This window comes from Peromyscus maniculatus, chromosome 19 (assembly GCF_049852395.1).
Source record: "Peromyscus maniculatus bairdii isolate BWxNUB_F1_BW_parent chromosome 19, HU_Pman_BW_mat_3.1, whole genome shotgun sequence".
Taxonomy (NCBI): Eukaryota; Metazoa; Chordata; class Mammalia; order Rodentia; family Cricetidae; genus Peromyscus; species Peromyscus maniculatus.
Window position 1 is genome coordinate 74,645,243 of NC_134870.1, and position 26,247 is coordinate 74,671,489.

A 26,247-nucleotide genomic window follows, 5' to 3' on the forward strand; every position below is an offset into this window, starting at 1 on the left:
AAGTCTACCCGTGAGACTCTTACCAGAGCATAACTAGTTTAGCAGCAAGCCACGTCATCCCCAAGTACAAGGTCTTGGAAAGAAACTGGCAAGCTGCACCTTGTGAGGATTGGCCAAGCAAGAGAAAGTTCTAGAGGGCACATCAGCAGATCCTGGCAGCCGTTATCAAAGTCCCAGATGTCTCTGCTGATGGATGAGTAATGGCAGGGCTGGATGCTGGACCCCAGCTTGTGCGGTTGACAGGGAAAATGTGAGGAGCGGCTGTTACAGGCTCTCGCCACAAGATGGCACTAGTGCTGCTCGGTGCCAGGCGTGCATCCCCAGCGTTTCGCTGCTTGCTCTGGGTTTTCCTATTCAAACTCAGGCCACCTCTTTGCTGAACATGATGACAGGCTAGAGGGGCTCTTCGCTTGTCTAATTCCACGTTAACCACCTAGTCGTCTAAGGATCTGGTGCCCCGGAAGTGCAGATGCGGAAGTAAAGACAAGCAGGGTGGGTGGGATTAGCAGGGAGTGGCAGGCACTGTGGAGGAGCGAGCCCACCTGTGGACTTCAGTGTTTGCTTCTCTCTCTCAGGCTTCAGCTGAGACCCGCATAAGTGCGTGCTCCTGTGTGGGGTGTGTGTCAAGGTGTCACGGTCACCGTCACCGGGACTCCTGGTGCCCTGGGCAACACTGAGCTAGGTCCCCTGTGGGTCACATAAACGGAGGGTTTCCTTCTGTTGGACACATGGTTGTTTGCTAGTTTCCCGGATGTGTGCAGCATGACCCTAAATGTCCTTTCATGTCACTATTGCTGCTCGGTGCCAGGCATGGATTCCCAGCCTTCCCCTGCGCTGCGCTTTCCTATTCAAAGTTAGGCTGCGTCTTCATTGAACATGATGATAGGCTAGGCGGGCAGAGAGAGACTCTTTATTTAAGTACATGGGAACCACCGTGGGGCTTCAGGACCTTCTTTGTGGGAGGCTGGGTTGTGTCCCCCAAAAGGAGTTGTTGAAGTACTGGCCATCCCCAATACCTGCGATGCTGTTTGGAATTGCGGTATTGACAGATGAAGTCAGGTGAAGGTAAGGTCAAGTTTTGCAGGTGTGTCTGTTAAGAAGGGTTCCTTTGAGGGTTGATTGACACCGGGGGAGGCAGCGACTGGGGTGATGCCACAAGCCAAGAGGTACTCAGGTCTGCTGACGGCCACTAGAGCCAGGGGAACTGACCGTGTCACCCCGAGCTCTGGAGGGAGGGACTTGACCCGTTTATATCTGTCCTCCATGTGTGTTGTTTCAAGCTACCCGGTGTGTGGTTCTGTGTTCTGACAGACCTTGCCAACCAATCATTTTGCCGTGTATACGTTATGCTCTTGCCAACCCCGGTTCCAGTCTGCCTTGCCCGACCCCCCCTTGTCCCACCTCTGCCCCCCTCCCCTGTTTCTTTCTCATCTGGCCTCCCTCACCGCCCATCAGTACGCACCGTCTTTAACACTCCTCCAAGCTTGCCCGTGCTCCCACGTGGGTGAAGGACTTTTTGATTTGCATGAAAGGCTGTGCTTTGATGTGTTTTGCATTCTATCACATTCATTTATTCCTGTGCTTTATCTTGAGTGGATTTAGATGTCTTTGAGGGAAAAGTATGTGAGTCATGGGATATGATAGGCATGTAGAAAAGCCATAAAATATTGTTAAGTTGAAATAAGGTGTTTAATTCTGGATTGACTTGTACTCTGGTTTTGTTTCTGTTGCTGCGATGAAATACCCCCACAGAACCCAACTTAGGGGACACGGGGGTTTAATTTAGCTTACGATTCCAGCTTACAGTCTGTTACTGCAGAAAACTCAAGGCAAGGACGTCTAAAAGCTAGTCACTTCAAATTCACAGTCAAGAGCAGAGAGAAATACATGTATACATGTTCACATGCTTTCTGGCTTGTTCTTTGCTGGATATTTCTACCCTTTTACAGTTCGGGACCCTCTGCCTAGGACATGCCTCTCAGGCCAGGCCTTTCTACATCCATTAACTTATTAAAGACAACCACCCAGAGACATGCCCACAAGCCAACCCACTGTAGACTGAGGCTCTTAAGACTCTTCCCGGGTGATTCTAGGTGCCAAGTTCACACAGCTGACCGTCATTCGTAGTTCTTGGAGGAACCCTTGTCTATTCACAGATCTGGGTAGTTCAGATCCCTGCCCCTTCCTAAAGCTTTTTTGAGCATCAAGACCAAATGCCCAGCACAGTGCAGGATGTGGCAGATGCTTGTGGATGATGCCAGACACGTGGATGTGTCTGCTCATATGACTATGACAGAATTTCTACCCTCCAGTGGCTTATAGTCTAGAAGGGCATATGCCACAGGTAGCTTAAGAGTGTCACACACACAAGAACAGAAGCATGCAGGCTGTCTTCCACAGCACAGAGCAAGGCTCAACTTCACCCCCCCCCCCAGGCAGGTAAGACATGCTCCCTGGAGACACAGATTCTAGAAGAGTCTTCACAGTTGTGAAGAACCTTATTAGGTGAAGAAATAGGGAAGGGTCTGGGAGACAGAGAAGGGAGGGAGGTAGACTGTCTCTGCACTGCCCAGTAGAAATAAGCATAACCTGAACTTGCAAAATCATTCCATTTTCACATTAAAACAGGAAAATGAAAAAAAGTGAAAGCAACATTAATGCTGTGGTTTATTTATCTCAGTATATCAAAAGTCTCACCATTTCAACGCAAAATCAACCTGATAACACAAAGGGCACATTTCACCTTTATTTAGCACCGTCATCGTCAAGACGTAGTGGGTTCAGTGGCCACACGCGTATCACCAGTGGCCGCCATATTGAATCGTGCTGATGTAAGAGGAGCAGGGGGATGCTGGGAAGCCAAAGGATGTGCAGGTAGCTTTCTGGTTACAAAACCTTAAAGGTCGTGATGCCATTGGGTCGGGACAGTGAGTCCGACATGTGTGGACCTGGTTCTGGAGTGTTGTCTTCTCTGACAAGGCTTGGTAAAGACACTCTGCCTTGTAGTGGCAGGACCCAACCAAGTTCTCAGCAAGGAATAACATGCTTAGGTAATATAATCCCCTGGAAGGTAATAACATGCTTAGGTAATATAATCCTCTCCCTCCTCTGCCTCTCGTGTGTGTATGTGTGTGTGTGTGTGTGTGTGTGTGTGTGTGTGTGTGTGTACACACGTGTATGCACATTTGAGTTTCTATGCATTTGTTTGAGTTGGTGCCATAGTGTGCCTGACACAGGGCTTAGAGGGTTTTCAAAAAGTGACCCTGGGAAATGGATCAGAACTCCAGCTCCAGGTACACACACAGAAAGACACAACACTTTTTGAAAACTGGATGAAACAGTGTTATTGGAAGGACGGATGGCAGTTGATCACCTTTGATCAATTTACTGAATAACTGAGTCTATGAGACACAGGTGTGATTTGCAGACTGTTGATAAAGTAATTTCAGAGTTAGATTTGTAGAGTATTGCACAAGACCCCCTTAGAACCCAAGAATAATGTCTCATTAGGACGACCCTGCTGCTGGTGGCAAAGACTTCACTGAGAGGTTCCGAGTGTCACCCTGCTCTGGCCACTCAGCATCTGCTCTACACATGTCCTCCCTTTAAGATACTCTAGCATTAGGTAGGTAGTACTGAGTGAGAATTTAATTTAGCTAATTCAAATGGATTGAATGTAATTGACCAAATTGCCTTGCATTTTGATCTAATTTGAATTTAAAAATTAAGCTTTACATTTTGATGGGATTCACACACCACCATTGGACAGACGCTGTTGTCTCTGTTTTATAGATGAACAACCCCAGGAGACCAGGCCATGTATTCAAGTCCACGCACAGGCACATGCCAGGCTGTGAACGATGTGGCTGACACTAGGTGGGGTGGGAGTCGAGGGTGGCCCCTTCTAGAGGACTTGCTTGGGTTCTGCTCCCAATGTCCCCTGCTTTGGGATTCCAACTCCTTTCTGGATCTTCAATTTGGGGTGCTTACTGATCATCTGGAGCTGAACTGTCCTTCACTTGGGAGGCTCCTCCTCCTAGGCTGGCAGTGGAGAAGGACAGAGTGTCCATGTTGTTTGCAGCCGATGCATCTGAGCGAATGCTCCACAAGAATGTAGAAGGTGGAACTGGCTTAGCGTGGGTTGACACGGCTGAAGCCCTTCAGGAAACACTGCTGTCCACAGCCCAGTGGGGGGACGGTGGCTGTAACACCCTATCATAGACCTGGGAAGGACGGGAAGACATGCAAGGCTCGACACAAAGACGGATTGATGGATAAAGAGGTCGGAATGTAAATAACACTGCTCGTTGTCTGATCACAGGAGAGTCCCTTCTCCTGCGACGACAAAACAGAAAAACACAAGAGAAAGCAGGAAGAGCTGTGGAAGAACATAGAACCTGGAGACGAAGAGCAGAGCCGAGGCCTTGCTTCAGTGCCTGGGAGGCCTTGGCCAGTTTATTTTGTCCTCTGCCCTGTATTTGCCAAAATTCTTAACCTTCCGGTTGTCCTCTGCATAGACTCAGATTGCAAACGCCTTGCTTACTGTCGTACCCGAAGTTGACTCTTACTAAAAGGAAAACATGTTTGCTGTTGTTCGCTTATCTAACCTCTTTAGAGAATACCCTGCTTATCTAACACCCTTAGAGAATGTGGTTGTGTGGAGACACATTCCCCCTACACAGTAGAGGCACAGAAAAATCCATGTACTCCTAAACACGTCCTAACAGGAATGGGTGTGCACCTATTGAGCATGGCAAGTGGTTTCCTGAGGTTCCTGCCTCAGTGGACTCCGGAGTCATTGGGTGTATGGTGTTTCGTATCCAAGCACAAAAAGCAGTGATTACCCAGTGTCCAAGGGCAGGATGCTGTACTGATCCTCCTTGGCATCTAAAGGCCTTTCCTGGCCGGGCGGTGGTGGCGCACGCCTTTAATCCCAGCACTCGGGAGGCAGAGCCAGGCGGATCTCTGTGAGTTCGAGGCCAGCCTGGGCTACCAAGTGAGCTCCAGGAAAGGCGCAAAGCTACGCAGAGAAACCCTGTCTCGAAAAACCAAAAAAAAAAAAAAAAAAAAAAAAAAAAAATAAAGGCCTTTCCTGTTCTCTTGCCCTTCAAAAGTCCCTGCGCTCGTTAACGCCACCTCAGGGTGGTATTTCCCATCAGCACAGACTCCCGTTTTCAATGGCATGTGCTGGGTTTCTCCAAACAATTTGCTGAGTCACCTTGTTCCTGAAGACGCTGGAGAGCTATGAACACAGGATCCCGTGATTGGCTTCTGCCAGCCCCCTGTGCATGCCTTCTGGACCCCTCCTTGGAACTTTCAACTTGGACATACATAATCCCAACAACAACAAAAAAAAGCCTTTTTAGGCACATTTCATTTGTTCCTTTACAGATGGACATTGCACAACAAAGCTGCGCATGATGGATCACAGCTGTACTGCCATCATTTGGGAGGTTGAGGCAGGAGGATTAATACACAATAAGACCCTGATCGGAACAACAACAAAACCCCCATCAAAACAAAACGCACAAAAAGGCAAGAAGCCGAAATTAAAATGAAAGCAGCAATGTGGACGTGGCAATCAAGTGAGGGGCTGACCCCCCTTTCGCTGTTTTCTCTTTCTTCTCTCTGCCTTGTCAGACCAGACGAAACAGGACATGGGAGGGTCACAGGCTGGCTGAGCAGCCAGGGTAGAAGAGCACTTAGCCTGGAATCGGGCAGCGGCTGCCGTGGCCCGCAGTGAGGATGGCTGTGGCCTCCTCTGTTTCTGTAGGTGCGGTGGGCCGGCAGCCTGGCCGGGGCGAGTTCAAAGCACAGTCCCAAAGGCGCACGGTTGTTGCTGGAGACTCCCTCCTCCCCTCCTCCTTGGCCCTAGGGCCCTCGTCCCGTCCCCTCTGCCTTCTCTAATGGTGCTTTGGAGAAAGATCAAAGTGTCTCAGATAAGTGTTCTTTTACACAATGTTCCTGACACTCCATCTGGTAAACACTTTTCCCCCCCTTTTTGGTTAAGAGAACATATAAACATGCCAAGTGAGATGGATGGATGGTCTCTTTCCTCTTTCATTTTCTCCTCTCTGCAGTCACCATGCAGAGTCCAGCTCTGCCCCGAGCTGTCCTGCTCTGGCCGCCTCTGCACATACAGTAGAGAGGAAGAAAATGAAAATGTGATGCCAGCTGTGATCGGAGAGGGTGGCCTTCCATGGCTGCACGCTCTGCTGTGCGATGGCTACCTTAGTGATTATTGTAGTTGTAAACACAACATTTATTTATTTATTATTTGGAGGTCAGAGGACAGCATGTGGGAACAGGTTCTCTCCTCCTGTCTCGTGGGTCCTAGGGATGGAACTCAGGTGCCTTCACCTGCTGAGATGAACCACCATGTTTTCCCCTCTTAATTTTTTTTAAGAATAATGTCTCTAAGAAACTTCTTCCAGCTCAGTGGCCATCCTAACAAGTTGTCAAATAATGTCCCCGGTCACTGAATTCTCTCTGCAAAAGAAATCACTCAACAAGCCAGACCAGAGATCAGAGGGTCAAACCCTTGCCATTTTGTGCTGTAGCTCTCCAAAATCATGGGATAACCAGGCTCATAGATACAGAGCCCAGAGCACGGGGGGGGGGGGGGACGGGGGGGGGGGACGACGACACGACACAGATGATTGCCAACAGATAGATATTGGTATCTGATGGTAAGAGGGTATCTGCCTTCTGGGCGCTTGTGACGCTGGCGTCCTAATATGGAGAGCTGTCGCTGCTGAGGACCCCCTATGTACACTGCACTGCTGCGGCTGCCCGCAGGTTGCCACCTCGCTGGAGATTTTCAGTCCTTCTGGTTTGCTTTGATTTGTACTTTTGTATGAGAGCAAGCAGTTCTCTTGGGCTCGGGTGACATTGCTATTTCTGGTGCCCCCGGGGTATGCTGTCTTGCTTGGGTTTCAGGGTGGTGAGAAGGCTGGAGGCCTCTCTTGTCTGACCCAGTTCCATGTTCTGTTCTCACGCTGCCTACGAAGACCCGTTGGTTTTGTTCCTGCCCACCTGGCAGCTTTCAGAGGGGCTCCTTCTGCTGGCAGGGGACTTGGAGGCTTGAGGGACTCTGGGGAGGGACACTGTTGTCACGATGGGGTGCAGCAGCTGGGCAGCTGGAGAGGAATACGTCTTTCTTTTTTTTCTTCACTGCTGTGTCACCAGGGTTGATCAGCAATCACTGAGTATCCTTAGTTCAATTCTGGTCTGTTTCGTGGAGCTCAGCGGATTCACTCCAATCTCCTTTGTGTGGTGTCATGTGTGTATTTTCCAGAGACACACCGGCCGCAGCATACCCAAACAGCCTGCATAGCCTTCTGAGGTTCTCTGCACCATATAATGTGTTTCCAGAATCCTGAAGCATACGCCCCCACGCCTGCTTTTTATGGGTGTCATTAAGACCCAGCGGTTGCACCATGAAATGGGAGACACAGCTGCCCTGCCAGACACAGATTTTCAAAAGCTTCAAAGTTGTTAACTGCTGCCATTGGCGTCCTGGGCTTGATGTGTGCACGATCTGATCCAGCCACTTCTATGTCTACTTTGCATGAAAAATTTTCATAAAAAAAAAAAAAATCCAGAGAGAGCAAAGTTGCTGAGTGGGCAAAGGACGGATGGGCCTCTCTGCACAGGGGCTCCCTGCAGACCAGCGAGCAGCCCTAAGAAGAATGAGTGCATGGGCTCAGCCCCGTCCCTAATGAACAGCGTAGATCACATCACAAAAACTAGACACGCATAATTTGGCACCATCCACAGTGGCCTCCCCACCAAAGGCTCCGGGCTTTTATGTCTGAGCTGACACAAAGCTCGGAGCTGTCTTTGACCTTAAAGTGTGGAGGGCTTGGGGCTGGGGGCGGGGGCAGAAGGAGCTGGTGGGTGCTGGGTCTTCGGTGATGGGCACTCCTGTCTGCCCCTGGAGGAGCCCTGGGTCCCCTCAAGCCTCCCTCCCCCAGCACCCCAAAGGGTACCCCTCCCAAGAATCTGGCAGTTGAGTCGGACACCAGGCAAACAACCATAAATCAGGGCTGTCCCGATTAAATCAGGCCTGGGTGGCAAGTAAGTTATTAGCGACTGAAACTAATTGGGGCACGGATACACTCATTTTTGCAATGTCTTTCAAACCCAAGTTGTGATGGGAAACAGCTGTTAGATCCAGGAAAAAAAAAATATAAAAGGAAAGAAAGAAAAGAAGAGAGCTTCGGATCCGAGATCATAATAATGTCTGTCTTCTCTTTTTCCTTTCACAAAAGCTGTTAGATTTCCCTATTCTCTCTAGACAATTACTCACAGCAGGCGGGTCAGCCAGGAGGAGCACACTACTGCATTTAAAGTTCATCTGCTGAGGGGAAAAAGACAGAAAGAGAAAAAAGGCGGCTTCTCTTAGTGCTGGGGAGTGGGTGGCGTGTTTAAAATAGGTTAGAGATTCAGGCTAGGGGGAGAAGCCACACAGAACAGGGGCAGGGACATGGCAAGGCGAGGCTTGAAGGTGGCTTTTTGACTCGGTGTCTTTGTGCGTCCAGGGTACCAGGCTTGCTTTTGCCGTCTGCCTGGGAGGAAGCCATGAAGTGGATGATCGCCCTGGAACGTTCTGTAGAAATTAGGCAGTGTTTCCCTCTTAGGTCTGGTCACTCTGTCCTAGACAGGGCTGGACAGGGGTGCAGGAGTGACCCGTGTCCCCTACCACCTGCTTGCTCCTCGTCTACTCTCTCTCCGTAGACGCAGGTGCTTTGGTGCAGCTAAGAAAAGCAGGGGACAGAGGACGGTGGGAAGTACCCACCCAGCCACAGTCACACGGTGAGGGGTGGGGAACCAAGCCTGATGGCCGCTCAGACCCTGGGCCTCCTTTCTCTGTTCCCATTAGACTGAGAGTAAAGGGTGACTTGAGTTGCCTCTCATGGGGAGAGAAACCTAGTGTGCTCCCTCCATGCTTCTTCCCTCCACCACTCGATAGACGGAGCTGCCACCATTGACTCCCACTTGCCACATTCTAGAGTCCCCCACTGGCCATACCACCAGAGCCTGTGAAAGTTAGCTGTCTCTTTTGGGTCTTTAAAATTTCAACCAGCCACAGAATAGGTTCAATAAGGCTTTTTTTTTTTTTTTCCTGACAAGGGGTAATGGGCTAGCCATCTTTCCCCCTTTATTCCCTCAAGCTAGTAAACAAACTGAAAGTATGGATGCTTATAACTCAACCCCTTTATCTCTTTAAGTTGAGACTATTAAGATTGTATAGACATCCGGATCCAGGGGCCCTGGATCAAAACCGCTTCTGCATGTACCTACTGACATTGAGATGTACTCTGTCCCTTTTCTGCCTGGCCAGGTGAGAAGACCCCAAGAGGGAAGCTGGCCAGCCCTTGGGGGACCCCTCTGCTACTGCTGTGCTGACCTACAAGGACTCAGAGTTAATGGAGGCTTCTGTGTATACGGGTGTGCATCATCAGGGAGTGTGGTGTCTGTTATTCTTCAGTGCCTGGTTGGCCTGGGGTCTCCCCATCTCCTTCCCTCGGCCCCATGCAGCCCAATGCACTTTTAAAAAGGGGCAGAACTAGTGTAGTCCTGTGCAATGGTGTTTCTGAGCTGAAAATGGGGCCCCCCGTCCTCTCAGAGGCCCTTCTTTTGACTTAGGAGTCAGAGAAAGGGCAGCTGCAGTGGCCCCCATGGTCCAAGGCAGACCCATTTATGTAATGGCCTGGCTGGGTGGTGCCTCCCATCAGCCCTAGGAAAAGGACAGGCTTTGTGGTATTTGAATCTATGTACTCTATCCAAGGGCTAAGGCCTCGAAGGTTTTGAAGACCTTCATTCGTTCTCCAGAGATCTACCAGAGAAAGTCAAGATTCTTAGGTGAAATGTCTGAAGGAGTCCCTCCGTCCACAGTGCCTTAAACACAGCTTCTGGCCTCCCTGAGCCCAGTCCAGCCTCCCTGTTGGTGTAGGTCTAGACCAGCCTGGGAACTTCTGTGTGCTGCACACTCCATAGAGGAGTCCAGGGACTCCAGGGCGCCTCCTTTCTCTCCATTCAGTTTCTCAGGCACTCAAGCAAGCAGGCTCGCTGCTGTCTAAGTTTGCACTAAATGCCCATCAGCCTCCTACCAGCTTGCATTTCTGTTCCACACAAGACCCAGTGTGCTCTAGGCTGCCTTCCCTGTCACAGGAAGTCTTCCTTCCCGTGACAGGACAGAATGGCTGCCACAGGAGGCTCCGGTCCACACGACTTCTAGTCTTTCTGGCCACCAAATTAGCCCTCTGTTCTTGGACCAGAGTGACTGATTGAAATGAAAGATGGAATGAAGTTGAATCTGAAGTCAGCGTTGATCAGAAGGGTGGGAACTGCCTCTCCAGTCTTTGGAAGATTTACTCTTGTGGGAGACATTCACTTTCAAGGCCTGCTCGGGACGGATGTGTTCGCAGGCAGACAGTGTGGAGGAGCTCAGAGGTCTCAGAGAGGTGTGCGCCGACCTAGGAGGGAGGTGTGCGCCGACCGAGGACGGCATAAACTTTTTATCACATGCACCGTCACTCAGTTCAGCATTAGCGCTATGATTTGTTGACAGCCCGAGTGTATTTGTGCGGGGCTGTGTGTTGTGCACCTGCTGTAAGGACAGCCCTGGTGCAGAATCCCCCTGAACGTTGTTTTGGTGATGACGGGGAAGCCTTCTGAACCTGCTCTTAAGGGCTGTCACATTTGCAACTGAAATTGTATCTTGGAAGCTAGTGCTGGTTGGCAGAGGACTGCGTTTCTTTGCATTCTCGTGTGTGTGTGTGTGTGTGTGTGTGTGTGTGTGTGTGTGTGTGTGTGTGTGGTGTGTGGTGTTGGGGGAGGGATAGATCAGCTTTCAAATGAAAACTGGGGAAATAACGAAGACTTTAAAAAAATTCTACTTAAGTTCTATTTTATTTCGAATCATGATGTCCAGCCCTCCTCTCTTTCAATAGGAAGGGGAAGTGAGATTTTGTTTTTCCCGGGGGTGGGGGGGGGTGGGGGGGTGGGGTGGGGTGGGGTGGGGTGGGGGAGGTGGGCTGGTGGGTGCTTCTGCTCATGAGTGAGGGGTTATTTTTGGATGTTGCAGGCCAGGAGCCCTGAGGCTCCCCCTGCTGCCTGCCTGCTGGGCAGCCACAAGGATTACAGGCTTCCTGCCTGCTTCAGCCCCGTCAGCCTTGGCCAGCCAGGCTTCCAAAACCAGGGGCATTTCTGCTCCGGAAGTGACTTTCCAGGGATTTCCTTGGCAAGAAGTAGGCTCTATGGCCCGTGAAGTCTCCATCCATGGTGTGGGGCTGTTTGTGTGTGTGTTCGTGTGCACATATGTACTTGTGTGTGTGGTGTCCTTGAACTGCAGCGGCCTCTCCTGCTGCTTCTGAGAGTCCTCAGCAGATCGGTTTCAGCTGCTCCAGGCCAGTAGCGCTCCTGAATTAACCCTCTCCTGCCCAAGCCACAGGAATGGGGAGCCTGATGTGTGTCGGTGGGGTTTGGGATTCCTTTCCCAGACACAAAATCATCCACACGCCGCCGCCGCTGTTTCTCTGCTGCGGCTGCCAGTCAGTGTCACTGTTCTGTGACAGGTCATCCTCTTAGGCTAGCCATGGGGGGCCTCCAGGGTAGAAAGCCAGCAGTTTGGGCTGAGTTCCAAGGAATTCTCCCCAGAGGCCAGGGGAGGACCATCTGAGCTTTGTTCTGCAGTGTCTCAGGGAAGGCTTTCTCGTGCCTTAGTCTCCAGCTCTAGGGAGACACACTTTGATCCCTTCCCTAGAGATTCAGTGCTGCAGCTAGCAGACACTTGTAAAGCGAAAATAAATAATTTCCCCAGAAGAATTACATGTGTGGTTCTTCGTGAATTTGCAGTTTCTAACCCGTTGTCCAACTACATGACTCAATACAGGTGCTAAAAAAAAAAAAATTAAAGGTCAACTCCCCCCCCCTCCCCAGTCCCCAGCTCATCCAGTGTGTTCTCATTTGTCCCATCAACATTGAGCTTTTGGTTTTAAAAAGTATCAGTTAAAACGATTATGAGTCGAAATAGCAAAGAATTAAAATGTTTTGCTGTATTTCTAGGTATTGTGTTAAATTTCCCTTTAGTTTAGCACATAAAATAATGGGAACTTTTGATATTCTTAGAGGAAAAGAATGAAGTTGGACAACACTTATTTTCACCCTTCCGATGATTTTCTTCTATAACTTGGAAGAATACTGATCTCATTAAGCAGGAATGTTTCTGTATACCGTTTCTTCCTACTTTCAAAAACTAAGAAGCCATTTTCTGCCAACCTGAGGGTAAGGGTATGTTCCTAGTGACCTAAATCCTACATCTCTTTTGGGTGATACTTGTCCATTCATGCCTTCATTTCTAGAACATGTCCTGGCTCCAAGCATTAGGCATTCACACTGCTTTGCACAGTGTGGATGGTACATGTAGGTTCATCACCAGCTTGGGCCTCTGAGCAGCATAGTTCCCTACATCAGTGGCCTTTAAGGGTCTCCTTTTTTTTTTCCTTGCAAAATACAAATCATGGAGTTGTTTTCCTGACAAAAATTCCAATGTCTATTAAAAAACTTTTATTTTATTTTATATGTATTAATGTTTTGCCTGCATGTATGTCTGCATACCAGTGCCCGAGGAGGCCAGAAGAGGATGTAGGATCTCCTGGAAGCCGCGTTATAGACAGTTGTGAGCTGAGAATCAAGTCTGGGTCTTTTGGACGAGCAGTCCGTGCTCTTAACCGATGAGCCATTGCTCCAGCCCCTCTATTTTTATTTTTATTTTTTTAATGTCAGGAGAGAGCAAACACAGTAACTGTGTAGGTAATTAAATGGAAGTTTCATTTGGTTTCTCCAAAGTGAGAGATCTCGCTAGGATAGTTATCCACCTCTGGGCAGCTGACGAATCTATATATTTTTTTTGCAATGTCTTTTCGTGTGAGCAAACCTACCAGCCCACCCTTCCTCCTTCTCCCTCTTTATTTCCCCCTCTGTCCCCACTCCTCTCTTTTGAGCTTGAAATCAAGCCACTACACCCTTATCTACCTTTCAGTGTTTCCAGGTGTGTGTGTGTGTGTGTGTGTGTGTGTGTGTGTGTGTGTGTGTGTGTGTGTGTACGGAGAAGTGGAAGGTGGCAGAACAAGCTGTCGTGGAAACAGCCCATGTTTTCCTGTGGCTTCTTGGGTCAGAACAAGGGTGATTTGACCGTCACGTTGCTGGCTCATACATTTGCTTCCTGACCCTAGCAGTAAGATTGACGAGTCAGACCCCAATGGCCCCAAAAATTCAATAAAACACACACCGTGAAGGAATCACCCAGCAGTGGCACTGGCTTTTTGGGAGTTGTTATTGACCTATCGGGTCAATAATAATCCACTTCCTAAAGAGTGCCAAAATTCAAATTTATACAGCATGCCATTATGGCTCCTGACCTATCAGGGCCGTGACATGAATTCTTAGGACTCACCTGTGCCACAGAACAGGGGTGCCACCAGGATGTACTGTTGTATAGGACAGGCATTGCCCACACAGCTTCCTTCCCAACGGCTGATAAAAATGATATGATACAGCTGGGGAAATGGAAATATTTGTTAGTATTCAGAAGTTTAATGCCACAATTTACATTTCACCTTTAATTGATTATATTTTGATAAATACCGCAGATTACTTGTATCAACATAAACCCTGCTTTCCCTAAAATGAAATTATTTTCATTCCAAACTGTACTGAACACACTTTGGTTATACTGTCTTTCAGGAGCTTTGTGAATAATATTTAATTTACAATTGGTTTTTTTAATCAGCCTCTTCTATATATTTATAATTTCTCTTCTCTCTTGTGATGGGGAGAACATTAACTCTTGAACACACAGAGCTACGGCCGCAGTTTGCAAAACGGCCAGCAGGTGGAGGCATACTGCAAGAAGCTTTCAAGGAAAAACCAGAAGCGTTTCATTTTTCTCCAGCAAACACTGACATTTAGGAGAAAACAAAATATCCACAAAAGAGGGAAATTAAATGAAGAGTTTGCAACAGGGATGGCAGTATGACACCGTTTTACCTAATAAAGAATCCAGAGCTAAGACATTCCATAGACGCTTCTCGCCATGAGCATTTTTCTTGCCTGGCTTTCTTTCTGTTGCAACTAGAAAATTTTTCAGCAGAAAAGCCTAGTGAATTATTTAATAAATAAATCTGTTAAGCTGATCACATTCAAAGACTTCTTCTCAAATTCCCTCCAAATAACTATTGCAGTAAGTGTACCATCAAGAGCTGTTGTATACACACACACACACACACACACACACACACACACACACACACACACACAATCACAGAGTGAAAAACTGTGTGCTTACGTCTCCTTTTATTCACTTTGTGGGCATGAATTCTACTCATTTGTCCAGAAACACTGATTTCTCTGGTCCTTTTGTATCTAGGTGTGTATTTGTTCCAAATGAATGAAAGAAAGAAAAAAAGAAAAACCCTAAGATTTCTAAACACGGATTGACTGACAGATAGGAGAATCTCTACATGAATACTGGTCTCCTTCAATACATGGATTCCTTTCAAAGACCATCTCATCATCTCTAATGGACAAATGAGATTGCTGAAAGATTGTGGATTCCTGATATGGCTGTCTACCTAGAAGGTGAGATTCCCGGGGCCCCACAGTGTAAGAACATACCTGGAGGATGCAGGTCTCATCTATTCCAATAAGGACCTGAGAGCATCATGACAAACCGGAAATGCCCACCCTTCCCCCTCTCCCTCCCGGTGGGTATCTCCCATCTGCACTATTGACTGGTTTATCAGGCAGCAGGTCTCTCTCTCTTGGTTTATCTTGAATCATCATCCAGCAGGAGATTAAGCATTGCCTCCTTCTTGTGATTTTCAGTCTTCACATCTCGAAGTTTCCAATCAGATTTCAGCAGTGTGCATTTAGCTTACAGAACTCAGAGCACTTATCTTCCCACGGCAGGGGATTTACGCCACGTTTACTCATACAGTTCCAGGATATTGCTCTGCAAACTTGGCCACTCTTCGGGTGTGAGATGAGTCCCAAGTCTGTCCTCTTTCTCGTTCCTTGTGGCTCCCACACAGCCACGCTCTTCGGAATAGCCGACAAGTACCAGTTTCAAGGGACTCATCGCTGGACAGTGACCTTGCATTGTTAGTTTTCAAGATAAAAGAGTCCTGCCTCCGCATGGCTTTCTCATTACCAATCCTCAGAAGGTCATCATCTCAAGGCTTCCAGCTTTCGAATCTACCAGAAAAGGAAAGAAAGAAACATCAGCTGTGTTCACTTCCTGTCTCACCTTCTGGTACTTATGGAGAAGCTGGAATCTGGGAGGAAACAAGAAACAAATCCAGTTCAGTGATGAGGAACTGAGTCCAAACTGAATTTGTGTGCTGTTGTGCTTGCTTGATGCTTGGAGTTACCGAGTAGACAAATGAGAATTTAGAGCTCGGACTAACAGAAGCCTGTGGTGTGTGTGTGTGTGTGTGTGTGTGTGTGTGTGTGTGTGTGTGTGTGTGTGTGTTGATCTCTTCAGAATGCCCCCAAACCCTAAAGGGAGTCAGGTAGGGCTGTTAGCACAGGGGCTGGTTAGATGCTTCCTGATAAGTATAGGGACAATTATTACCCTTGGCCATTTGCCCTGTCACTTCCGTTACTGTGACAAGTACCCAACAAGAGAAAAACAAAAAACAAAAAACAAAAAAAACAACTTAGGAAGGGAAGGGTGTGTTTCCTTCGCAATTCCAGGTTACAGTCCATTATTGTGGGAAGTCAAGGCAGAGCTTGAAGCACCACGTCCACAGTCAAGAGCAGAGAGAGTGAACTCATGGATCTCTGCTCTCATCCAGCATTTTCCTCTAGAGTATCACTCAGGACCTCCTGTGTAGGGACGGTGCCACGCACCATGGGCAGATTCTTTCTCCATCAGTTAAGCATCAAGAAAGTCCCCCATAGACACATCCACAGGCCATTCTGATCCAGATAATTCCTCACTGAGATTCTCTCCCTGGACTGTTTGAGGTTGTGTCAACTTGACAATTAGACCTAGCCATTATGCTATTCTTCCCCCTCTAGTGTAACAGCCCTGACTGTCCTGGAACTCACTTTGTGGACCAGTCTGGCCTCGAACTTACAGAGGTCCACCTGCTTCTGCCCCTCCAAGTACTGGGATTAAGGGCGTGCACCACCACTGCCAGGCAGAAGAGAGTTCTTGATGGCACCGCTTAGTCCTACAATTTCCTCTGAAGGTACTTGAATGTCTACAGTGTGGGGTCAGTGTTCAGCTTGCCCCTCGGCTGTCTGGTCATGGACATTTCTCTCTTAATGTTCATGGGTACACATGCAGAGGAGTTTACATTGCTACAGCACTGTGTTGTACCCTGCCAACTCACTGGAGTTAAAAAAAAAAAAACCAAACCAAACCAAACCAAACCCAAATTATCTTTTGGGCATGTGGAAACAGAAACCACGGTGGATGAAGGCCTCACAGCAACTGCTCTACAGGAAATTGGAGCCGGGCTGAGGTGGCGTTGGCAGCTGCGTTCTCCATAAACTGTATCTGCTATCTCTACAGGGGTTGTACCCTCACCAAAAGTGCCACAGCTCCACTCTCAGCACACGGTTAGGGATTTTGGAGATGAAACTGGTCCAGAGCTCTATTTTTTTTCTGATGAAATGGTCATGAGGGCCACAGAACTTCCTACATAGGATGCTGATGGTCTGCCCTGTATGATTTGGGGTCCAATTCTTTCCTTGTATCTCCTGAAGCCTGGAAACAGGGACCCTTAGCAAGAAACTGGCCAGGGCAGACTGACCCTGCTTCCTGTTGCATGCCTGTGGAAACAAATCACACAGAGGATTCTCAAAGCTCAAATGTACTCAAACCTGGAAATGACCTGATTGGATATCTGTGATGCTAGTGATTCAACACTCTATTGTGACATGAATTTCTACACGGTCTTATTAATAAAAAACACGGAGCCAGGTATTGGGGTGAATGCTGAAAGATTAGAGAAGCAGAACAAGCCACAGCTAACCTCACCTTGCCAACGTCTTCCTCAAACTGGAAGTCACTGAGTCCTTATCCGACTGGATCTCAGCTGAACTGCTGCTAAAAGCCCCAAAGCTTAAAAGCCTAAAAGCCTCTAGTTCCTGGTCCTCACACCTGATATACCTTTTTGCTTCCTGCCATCACTTCCATTAAAGGAATTTATCTTTCCCAAGCAAGACATGAGATCTCAAGTCCTAGGATTAAAGGTGTGTGCCACCATGCCTGGCTCTGTTTCCAGTGTAGCCTTGAACTCACAGAGATCTGGATGGATTTCTGCCTCTGAAATGCTAGGATTAAAGAGGTGTGCTACCATTGCCTAACCTATATGTTTAATATAGTGGCTGTTCTGTTCTCTGACACCCAGATAAGTTTACTGGGGTACATAATATATCAGCTACATTTCCCCTTTTTTATTTAAAATAAAAATTATAACTAATATAAGAAATAGTATATACAATATGTACAGTCAAGAATTACATTAACAATGTCTAGTCTATTAACATTTGACAGATTCAGACGAAAAAACTTCATTATGTACATTAACAATGTCCAATTCATTAACATTTGACAAATTCAGACAAAAAATTTCATTATCCTATTTTGGTGAGTCCATTCCAATATTGTATACAATATACAAAAATCCAGTCCATACAAAATATTTAAAACAAGTAGTTCCTTTTTAAAAGTAGATTCAACAATCTCCCTTTATCTTATAATTTCTTTATCTTCCCTTTTTCTTTTCAGAGTAGATTCAATAATCTATCCTTTTATCCTATTATTTCTCTATCTTTTTTCCCAGAGTAGATTCAATGATCTATCTCCTATTTTTATCCTTTTTTTCTTTTTAAACAAGAACCTTAAATCTAATCTCCTTTGTTTAGCTTTTTTTTGACCATTAACAATTAACAACTTGTAACCAACCATCCTAAACAATGTGTATTTATTGCTTGTATATATTGTATATAGTTATTGTACTTATTGTATATAGTTTATCTTATATTAGTTATAACTTTTTAAATTTTTTTATTTTTATTAGACAAAAAAGGGGGAATGTGGTGATATTTTATTTGTGCGTTAATAAATAAAGCTTGCCTGGAGATCAGGGGGGAAGGGCCAGCCATTTAAAGTAAACAAGAAGTCAGGCAGCACAGGCCCTTAATCCCTTAGCAGGCAGGATCTCTGTGTGTTCAAGGTCATACTAGGGAACAAGGTCACACGTCTTTAATCCCAGTACCAACCATAGAGACCTGGAGGTCTGTACAGACAGGAAGTGACAAGGAAGTGAGGTAGCTGGGCTAAGAGCCAATGAGAGGGCAGAACAGCAAGGCAATAAAGATGTGGGTAGACAGGAAGTAACTCATTTGGAAGCTTCCGAGCTGGTGAGGTAAGGTTGGCTGGTGGCTCTATCTCCCTGATCTAAGGCTTTCACTCCTATATTTGGCTGCGTGATTTTTATTTAATAAGACCAATTAGAAATTTGTCTGCACTCTATTGTCAATATCCTCAACTTGCAAAACATGGAACGCCTAAAGGTAGGAGGGAATCCTTTCTTCAGCACTCAACTAGTCATGACTGGAAATCTGTGACGTTCAGTGATTCACCACTCTGCTGAGCCAGTGGGCTTTCACTACCCACGAAACCAAGCACCTTCCAAGACTCCCTGCTAGTGCCAACCTGCCAATAACAGGCTTGGAGAGGAGCGAGGATTGCAACGGCCTCAAAGGAGTGGAGCCAGCTCTTACGTCTGGGTTCATCACAGAGTTCATGTTTGAGTTTCAGTTGCGTTACACAAACTTGCTTTCAGAAATGGCTAGGCATGGTCATAGCCCCTAAACCACATGACAGGTATCAATCATATCACCAGGAAAACGGTGACATCAGCCAGTCATTCTGTCACTCCACAGTGGGTGTGGGGGTTGGGGGTTGAAAGGTTTGAGTGCAGACTGGCTGAACAACGCTCCCACTCGCATGACTTGCCTCTAGGATGACCCCTCCCACCCCCCCATCGTGAAGGGCGATGCTATGAAATCCGTTCACTTAACAAGTTTTCTGTGCAAATCACTGGGGAATTAAAAACGAAGACTTTCCATTCCTACCTTATTTTACAGGCTAAATTTTGGGAGTCGCTAGAGAGGATGAGGAATTGACATGATCACAAAAATCAATGGGTTGTACTATGTAGTATAATCATTAGTATGGCAAAATTAGATGCATAAAAGCTTATTGACGGTTAATTTTGACTCAAAGAATTAATAGCAAAAACAGCTTTGGTTAAGGACTTGTGTGAGGGGAGGCAGATAAGCATTTTAGATCCAAGTGTATCAGTTTCGCATTGATAAAAATATTGTTTCATCCCTGACAAAACCATAACTCAAGATGTTTTACACAGAGCAGGGAGGTTTCTGTGGGATTCACCTTCTTCTTTTTCTGCAGGACACACCTAGAGGGCACTGCGCGTTGAGAGTTCCAGAAAAAAGCCTTCAGTTCTGTGGCCTCATCATTGATAATAAACCTACCCAGGACGGGTCCCTTTGAACACCCAGCTAACTCCAGGTGGTCTGCCCACAGCAGGTTTGGGATAAGACTTCAGCAGAGCCACTGAAAACTGAAGTAAAAACTGGCGAAGTCGGGGACTCGTTTTGGTGGCCATTAGAAAGGGTGGCGTGTGAGGTCTTGGAGAGCCAAGCTTGAGATGACTTAGAAACCAAGAGACTCAGCTGGCATCTCTCCCTTCTTTAAGTGAGCGAGTGTTTTGCCTGCCATGTGTAGCACGGCTCTGCTTCAGGTTTTTGCTTGTAAATTTAAGTCAGTGGAAAAGGGAGCCACACCTGACAAAGCTCCTTTGACTGTAAGTGGTAAGTAGAATGTGATCACATCCCCCAGGTAAAGAATGTTGCCATTGCCATTGATCACACAATTACCCTTTGACATTTTAAGAATGATCACTCAGAAGAATTTCTTAATTTTAAAACACTAAATGATGAAAAACTGGGGGTCATTTTCTAAGTTTTACTTACCTGTAGAAGTACTCATCTCTGAGTAGCAGTATCATTTCCCACGGCACACTGGAAAACAGAGGATCGTAAAATCAAATGCAAGTAACACTAAGTTTCTAAATGTGAAAGGGGGTAGATCTTGGGCTTGCCTATCTAAGGCAGAGCGTTGGGTGAGATGCTCTGATGGGAAAAGTGACCACATCTGTTTGTGCGTGAGGATGCTGGTTCCCTCTTCAGTTGATTGGGGTGCAATGATTTCCTGACACTGCCAGAGCAGGTGTATGGGAAAGACATTATGATGTCAGAACTCGACGCAAGAGTACTAATAATTTGTGTGGAAAGTGAGGACCTCTGCCAAGATGAAATGGAACCTGCATTCAGCCATGCTGCACCTTGGCAGCGAGGTGCTCAGAGACCTCCACTGGAGGACCCCAGAATGCTGGGGACATGGCAGCCCACAGGGAACAAGATTTATTACCTTCTTCCCGTCTTGGGGCTGAGCATAAAGAAAGGTAGCACATCTGGGGTGTGTGTGTGAGTTTTCTCCCAAAGACTACAGTCCTCCGATAGCCCCATGGAGCAGCAGGATGGGAAAGCCAGGGACAAGGCACCAGGAAAAGCAGGGATGGAGGGGGAAAGGAAGGGAGCAGGGAAGGAGGAAGAGGAGACGGCTGTGGGGTCAGTGCCCACAACCAATGCCAATAAGGTTTAGACATCAAGGTTTGAGGTTTGTTCTTCTTGGTAAATTGATATATTTTTTCTGTGGGAAAAGTCCTTGGGTGTTAAAGTGTGTTCAACACCTACCTGGCACCTGGGAGTCTGAATTTGAAGAACAAGGTAGGCATTAATTCCAGTTTGAGTGTTAATTTGGCCCTGATAAAACACTCCAGTAAAACTAACATTTGAATAGGACCCAAAACTCCAAGAAGGAGCCAAGGGTATGAAAGGAAAATAATAATTCTAGGAGCTTTGAAACCTGTAGGTCTTTAAACCCCCTTCATCCTTAAATTTTTCACAGTCCCTGTTCCCACTTCATTATTTAATGTGGCTTGTCTGGAGTTGACCAGCACTCCTAAAGAATGTCAAGTCCTCACTTTCCACACAAGAAATAAGAGCCTCTGAGGACCTCCTAAATATTTCTGTTTTCCGTCTAACAAGAATTACCATATGCTGTAATGGAACAGCGATCTTCTGGTGTTGGAAGTTTTTAGTGCCAGCTCTGAGAGGACTGACCTTGTGTGATCTGGAGAGGTGACTTCTCAGGACCTTGTGTGTGTTTTTGTGTGCATGCATACGTGTGTGTGCAGGTGTATCTGCATGCATGTGTGTGTGCATGCTGAATAATAGCTTTGGGCATGGGCCCTTGGAATCTGCCTGTTTCTCTATCTCCCATCCCAGGACTGGGATTGCATGCATGGGTCATTACACCTGGCTTTTATTTTTTTAAATGTGGTTTCTCATGATTTCACAGCAAGCATTTTATCTACTGGTCATCTCTGTAGGCTTTGGACCTTGTAGACCAGGCTGGCCTCCGACTCAGGGATCCACCTGTCTCTGCCTCCTGAGTGCTGGGGTTAAAGATGTGTGCCACCACACCTGTTTTTCATTTTTATTTTTATTTTTTTGGGTGGTTTGTTTGTTTTTAAGCTGTAGGCGTGTGGCAGGCTGAAATGCTGGACTAGAGGACTCCATGAATGCTGTCCATACAAACCCCCCATTTTATGGGACATTCCTTAGGTCAGGCATCTACTGTTATCACTTAGGCAGAGGACAGGATTCTGTGATAGACTACATAGGCTGGGCTGCTAATTCAAATGAGCTGTGTGTCTCTAGAAATTGCTAGTCACACCCTCCCTTGTTTGCCCCAGGATCACAAAATATCTACAGTGTGTGTGTCAAAGTTCGAATTTCCTTATAGACAAAATTATTTAATGTATCAAAGAGCTCCATCGAAACTGTCATTGATGAAAGAAATGCCCATTGTTGATTAATGTGTGGAAAGATGTTCAACTCCCCAAAGTTGGACAAATCCAAGGACTAAGTCCATTTAAAATATTTATTGAATACCTCTCAGTGCTGGGCCTCATCCTCAGAGAGGTGGTCCCTGGGTAGACCAAGGACTGCCTTTCTGCATGCTAGAGGGCTGCCTCGGCATTCCACATAGGGATTGTAGCTTTGTCTTGTGTGTGCGTGAGTGTACACGCGTGTGTACGCACATGCTTGTGGAGCTCAGAGAACAACCTCGGCTGTCATTCCTCAGGAGCGGTCTGCTTTGGTTTTTTTAGAAATCTCTCACTGGCCTGGAACTTTTAGCAAGTAGGCTAGCGTTGGGTGCCTAACCAATAAGCCTGTTGGGACATTTTTCGGATTGGGATTTTTTACTATGTGGATTCTGGGGGATCAAGCTAAGTCCCCCACATATGTACAGCAAGCTCGTTATCACCCAAACCATCTCTCTCAGCCCCAGCCTTTGTCTGGTGCGGCACTGTGGGTACCAGATCCCTTCTTACTGTTAGGACGTCATCTGCTGAGCTCATTTTCAGCCATGTTTTGACAGGTATTCCCCCAGCAGCCTGCTGTGCCCCCCTCCATCCTCCAGTCTCTGTTCTAAATGTGCTCCCAAGAGTTTGGGGGTCCGTGGGCTTCCTGCTTAGTGGTCTCATTTTCCTTCTCTCCCTCTGCAGGTGGAGGGGGCTGGCGTGGTGGAGAAATAGGGTGAGTATTTTTTAGTGCAATATTAACTCATGTCGGCTGTAACGAGGAACAGCGCAGTGAGGTGAGCTCGGGCCCAGCAAAGCCATTAAGAAAATGCGCCATTAGGGAAAGGGCCGGGCTCTGCTCTGGGAGAGACTCGCCAGGTCTACACTTGAGTATGTTCGAGGAAATGATTAAAATGTTTATAGCCCTAATAATTATGTTCCCTTTAAGAAGTGGAGACTTCTGGAGCCAGCGACACTTTCCTAATTCACTGCACTGGTAGCAAATTTTCTCTTTCCTTTTTCACTCCCTAGAAGTGTTTGTGGACATATGTGCATCTCTGCAAAGAAAAAAAAAAACAAGGAAAAAAAAAACCTGGGATGTAGCCACTGGTCTGGTTTTCTGTAATTCCGGCTCTGTTCCATCTTTTTTTCTTTCCTTTCCTTTCCTTTTTTTTTTTTTTTTTTTTTTTTTTTTTTTTTTTTTTTTTTTAATTTTTAAATCCGAAAGCCAGAGCTTTAGGTTTTGTTCAAATGTGCGAAAGCACATATCAAATACTTCCTTATTTCTTTTCATAACACCACAAGAGAGGGTGTTCCATCTTTTTTTTAATGTACCCCCTGCAATTTAACATAAGTAGAAATTGTCAAGTCTAAAATTGACAGGTATTCGTTACAGGCAACAATGAGGTGTTCAGGTTTTGGATCGTTTGTGGCATAGTCAGTGTCTGGTACATGTCACAACAACAGCACAAGTTAAGAGGCTCTGAGGAGAAACGCCACCACTGGCAGCCCGGTGGCTGTGAAGGGCGCAAGCACCTGCAGATGTAGACAGAGTCAGCCCCCCACCCCAAGGTCCCCCTCCATCTGCAGAAGTGCCCTGGAACCTGGCGGGCAGGGCAGGGACCCCAGGGATGTTCCACGGCGCCCCTCCATCTTTCCACATCCCGTGCTACCACGTATGGGGGTTTCTAGTGGGTCTCCCATCATGTTTTTAGGTGGAGTTTCTGGTGCTTTTGAAAATGACTGCCTGTCTCTGTGTGATGAGGCAGAGGAGTGTGACGTTATAGAGACCAGCGAGGCAGCTTTGATGTGAGGCCTCTGTTAAATGCTGAAGCGGGCCTGTGTTTCCAGTAGTCAGCTGGCCAGGGGCTACTGCAACACAAATGTCCTGTGCAGTCACACTCTATTTTTGGCCATCCCATAAGCAACCGTGTGGGCTTGTGGAGTTTCATAAGCAATGGCTCCCTTTCTCAACACAAACCAACCAAAGAGATGAGATTTTGATGAGCAAATAAGCAACTTCTGCTTTGAAAACCTTTTGTGCTTTGCTGTTTTTCTGTTTCCTACGGCAGTTCTTATCAGTGATTTGATTTGCAGAATTGATTACTTTGAAAAACAAACAAACAAACAAACAGGACAGTGTTTCTGAAAGACGCTGGGGTAAGGAGGGTTATACAGATCGCCTTTCATTGCTCAGCTAACTTGTACGTTAATATAAAGAATACAAAAATATTTTATAAGGAATGTATGCCCAGATATTAGTGTTCCCATCTAAACTTAAATTTTCCATATGACAAAGGCCAAAAAAAGTAGCATATGTATTCTAGTTTCATTCTGCATTCTGAACAAAAGCAACTTAGGGGAAGAAAGAGTTTGTTTGCCTAGTACTTCCAGGTCAGAGTGTGTCTTCTAAGAAAGCCAGGGTAGGAGCCTGAAGCAGACACCATAGAGGAATACTGCTTACTGTCTCATTCACTCACAGCACCATGCTTAGCTGGCTTTCTTGTACAGCCCAGGACCACCTACCCATGGTGCCACCCACAGTGGACTGGCCCCCTGTACCAATTAATAACCAAGAAATACCCCACAGACACATCCACAGGCCAATCTGATCTGGGCAATTCCTCAATGGAGGTTTTCCTCACAGATGACTCTAGGCTGTGTTAAATTGAAAATCAAAATCAATCAAGACAATGTGTGAAGGTAAAAGGTTAAATTTTCTTATTCAGAAAATTGCTTAACATAGTGAGGAGCTTGACAGAAATGTCCACTGTCGTTGATGAACCTGTTGAAAGACATCAATATGACAGATCTTTCGTTCCTTTATCCAAACCCAGTAGTGGACATAGAAAGCTGTGGCCACCACAGGGCAGCCACTGACCACATCAGGATTTCAGTGAAGATTTTAAACAATGTAAGTAAAAGTCAAACATTAGTTACTGAGTTATGTTGGCTTCTATTTGAAGTACTCAGTGGCCACATGTCACTGTTGACCACCATGTTGGACAGGAAGGTGATGACACCTCCTTGTCACCCCAGGCTCCTGCTCAAGACTTCTCTAGGCAAAGAAGTTTCATCAAGTAGTAAAGAAATACAAGTCACCTCAAGATTCCCTAAGCCCCACAGCAGACTGTAAGGCAAGACAGAGAGTATCGTGGGGCCCCTACCTTGTTAGAGAACCACCTCAAGCTGTAAGAGGCCGCAGAGCCCGCCCTGGACCTTAGTGGGCTTGAGACCCTCCAACATCTTGGCTTGGACTTCCAATCTTCCGAACCATGAGAGGGAAGATGCATTTCTGTTTGTGGTGGGGTGTTCTGGCAGCCACAGAAACAAACTAAGGCCAAGAGAAGACCAAGGGAAGGAAGGAGAAAAACTCAGTGAGGGTACAGGAGGGGCCTTCCCGAAGATGAAGACCTGGTCAAGGTGTGAGATTGTTGTGTTTTTAAAGAGGCAAAGTTTGCAACGAGCTTCGCTAAAGTTGAGGCGTGGGCAGTGTGTGCTCAGGGGCACTCAGCGGGACTGCAGAAACAGAGGAGTCTCGTTTGCCTTGGTTGGCGGGACACAAGGCTCGTAGGCATGTCAGAAGTTTTGACATCTAGACACAATGTCGTCTGCAGCAGTCACAGAGAATTATGTAACCAAGAGTGAGGCTTTCTTCTCCTTGGAATGAAGGAGCTTGGTGATGTTTCTGGTCTTGTGGTTAGATGTATTCAATGAGTAGTAACAGATACAGATCTAGAATTTGAAGGAAAGCTCTAGACTTGAGATGAAATTTGGAACTACCCCACAAGCAGTTGAGAGCTCCTAGAAGCCTGTGTGGCTGAGTCCTTCTGATCCTGATTGCTGTCTGAGTCCATTAGGAAGCATGGGGGGGGCACAGATAATTAGGAGGGACTCACAGGACACAGACCCAGGGACCCAGGGACCCAGGGACCCAGGGACCCAGGAAAGGGCACTGTGGTGTCACTGAAGTTTAGGAAGAGACAGGCCTGAAGTGCCAATGTAGAACTTGCAAAGAAGACAAAGTCAAAGGCCTGAAATAAAACCCAGCCTTGACTGGACTCTCGTGAAATAGGGTCATAGATTGGATCTCGAATATTCCCTACAAGTCACATGCCAAAGGTTTGTCATCGGTCTGTGTCACTACTGGGACACTGGGAAGTGGTAGATCCCTTAAGAGGTAGGACAAAGTGGCAGGAAGTTTGGT

General features: G+C 46.8%; 1 long non-coding RNA gene across 1 annotated transcript; it reads left to right on the top strand.

Moving 5' to 3' along the window:
- Positions 1 to 313: 313 nt before the first annotated feature.
- Positions 314 to 26,247, top strand: LOC143269635 (uncharacterized). Its single transcript, XR_013046209.1, has 3 exons — positions 314 to 597; positions 22,746 to 22,776; positions 24,878 to 26,247. It is a non-coding gene; the product is annotated as an uncharacterized LOC143269635 (long non-coding RNA).